At 46.4% G+C, this 2,803-nt stretch overlaps 1 protein-coding gene across 1 annotated transcript in view; it reads right to left on the reverse strand.

Moving 5' to 3' along the window:
- Positions 1-562: 562 nt before the first annotated feature.
- Spp2 (secreted phosphoprotein 2) overlaps positions 563-2,803 on the reverse strand; it is an 18,993-nt gene continuing 16,752 nt past the window's right edge. The window contains exon 8 of the mRNA XM_028755381.1: positions 563-670. The gene's annotated coding sequence lies outside the window, so the exon portion shown is untranslated. The remainder of the gene's footprint in view (positions 671-2,803) is intronic.

Genomic DNA, 2,803 nt, shown 5'->3' on the forward strand with positions numbered 1-2,803 from the left:
TCTAGGAATTCAAACTCAGGTTCCTATGGGCACTGACCAATCTCATCCACTGAGCTGTCTCCCTAGTCCACTAAACTTTATTCTTGGAGCAGTTCTATGTATACAGAAACACAGTACACAAAATACAAAGTAACCTCTTCGTCCACCAGAGGTCTTTCTCTGTTATTAGCAGCTTGCACTATCGTGTCAGTGTTTGCTCCACCTGATGACCCAGGCTGCTGTGTGGTCAGTTACATCCCACTGCATGGGTGCGTGTGGTCTCATCCATTCTCTGGGGTGTAAGGAGCAAATGGCATTATATACCACCTTGTCTGTATCATATGGGATAGTGCTGCTGCCCTAAAGGTCATCATAATGACTTAAAAAGAAAGACAACAGGCTGCTTGAGCCTGCTTGCTTTTAACAAGACGTTAATATCTATTGTACATTGGCTGAAAACACTTGAAACATAGTTATTCTGAGAGCCTCCATCTCTAGCACCCTCCTCATGACATCAGTTTCTAATCTGAAGTTGGACACTTAGTGATGCTCTATTCCAAACCAGACAATGAGAGGGCCGTGCTTGAAGGGGAAGACCTTTATTGCAGAGTGGAGCTTATCAAAAAGAAAAAGACACGATTCTCCATGTCCTTCCTCATTTCAGCTTCTGCTTCTTTTTCTTTCATGGAATCTATTCAAGAGAGAAGGAGGGGCAGGTTAGATCACCACAGTATGCATCAGCACCCCGAGGAGGAAGAGCAGGCTAGACCACCACAATGTGCATTCACATCCCTGTGCTGGAGGCCCAGCCTAGGATTCCTGGGCACTGTTTAGAAAGTGATCTAAATGCTACAGGAGATTTGAACAGCTATACGTAGCAGCCCACTTTGGGCCAAGGACAGGATGAGAGACACCACAGGAAGATGAGGCAGCCTGATCAGGGACACAGACACAGCCTCAGAAAGGAAGCTCACGTCTCAAAACAGGGAAGACCAGAGAAACTCCTTGCAGAGGCTGTAGGCAGGCATCAGTCGGTGAATGAGAGACAGAGGGGCCAATCAAAGCAGTGGCTGGCCAGAGACGGTGACAATCTGAGGAGATAGGGCTGGAGACTAGATGTTCACAAATCTGTCCACTCATCCATCCATCAGTTAATCTGCGCAGTACGCAAGACTGCAGGGAACATTTATCGAGGATTGTAAAGATGAAAAAAGACACAATAGTGACATCCCCAAATATTCAAAGTCAAAAACCAGTGGTGAAGATGGATGTTGCCCTAGAATAGCAGGTAAATGAGGTTCCAGGTGCCTGAGTACAGAGACACGAGGAAATTAGCTCCTGAAGAGGGCAGTGCAGTGTGTGAGGTGCACTCAGGTGAATGGATAGACCTGGGGATGAAGGTGAGACCCAGGGTCTAATGAGGATTGCGCATGTGTGAAACATCCACGTGAGGCAGGATGCATGCACACTGTATGAAACATCCACGTGAGGCAGGAGGCATGCACACTGTGTGAGACATCCATGTGAGGCAGGAGGCATGCGCACTGTGTGAGACATCCACGTGAGGCAGGAGGCAGAAGAAGACAGGATGTCCATAAGGGGTGCAGACAGGGATCACACTAGTGGGAGCACTGCCCATATGACATAGTCCTCCGGAGCGCAAACTGCACCCTTCAGCTTAGTAGGGTTCTTCAGAACGGGACTCCATGCCTGCGCCTTCAAGGCCAACAAGAAAAACTGTCAGGAAGATTTGGGATACATTCAGCTAGAAAGGAAGAGAAGCCAAGAACATGGAGAGGGGCAAGGAAGAAGGAGGCCTGAACTGATGATGTCTATGGCATGCTAGTCACAGCCATGAGGGAGGCGGGTGGGTCTCTAAGGAAGAACTTTGGCTTAAGCTTGGAGTGGAATAGTCAGTGGAAGTTGGTGGCATGCTGATGCTTACTAAACTGAGAGTTCAACCTGGAGGGATGGATCAGATCGACCTCAGGCAAGCACATCAAAGCATAACCACTGCGAATCGTGAGAACTCACTGTACCTGGTAGAGCCATTAATGCTAAGAGATGCAGAGCAGGCAGGAATGAAAGCCAGGGGAAAGTGGAGACTGGAGAGTGGAGAGTGGTCAGGTTTTTGCCTCTGGGGCCCCAGTGGGTTCCCCCCACCCCTTTTTGTGGAGTCTGTCTTCTTCTGTGGGTGAGCAGGTTCTGGAGATGATAACAAGAAATTCTCATTAGTGAGTCTGAAACCTGAACAATGAAATCACTCCCCAGAGGCCAAGGTGCCTCAGGTATTAGGGAACAGTGCCCCCACCTGGTTGGTGGTGGTAAGTACACAGCTCACACTGGCAGAGTTGCAGCTACGTAACAAGAATACATATAGTGCCACTCAGCACATGACAAATGTATCTCAAACATTGACGTTTCATGTAGAGATGTATCACAAGAAGAAAACAGAGGTTTAGGAAGCAGGCATAATAAAATAAGTTCAAATACCAACACCACCTCTGAGAGCAGGGCCTCTCTGACCTCCTTACCTCCTTCTCTAAGAAACAGAAGATATGATATACGATATGATATGATGTGGTATGGTATGATATGGTATGGTATGACATGGTACTATATGGTATGGTATGGTATGATATGGTATGATATGGTATGGTATAATTTGGTATGGTATGATATGGTGTAATATGATATAGTATGATATATGGTATGATATGGTATGGTATGACATGGTACATGATATGGTATGATATATGGTATGATATGGTATGGTGTGGTATATGATATGGTATAATATGGTATGGTATGATATAATATGCTA

This window comes from Grammomys surdaster, unplaced genomic scaffold (genome assembly GCF_004785775.1).
Source record: "Grammomys surdaster isolate TR1022 unplaced genomic scaffold, NIH_TR_1.0 126059, whole genome shotgun sequence".
Taxonomy (NCBI): Eukaryota; Metazoa; Chordata; class Mammalia; order Rodentia; family Muridae; genus Grammomys; species Grammomys surdaster.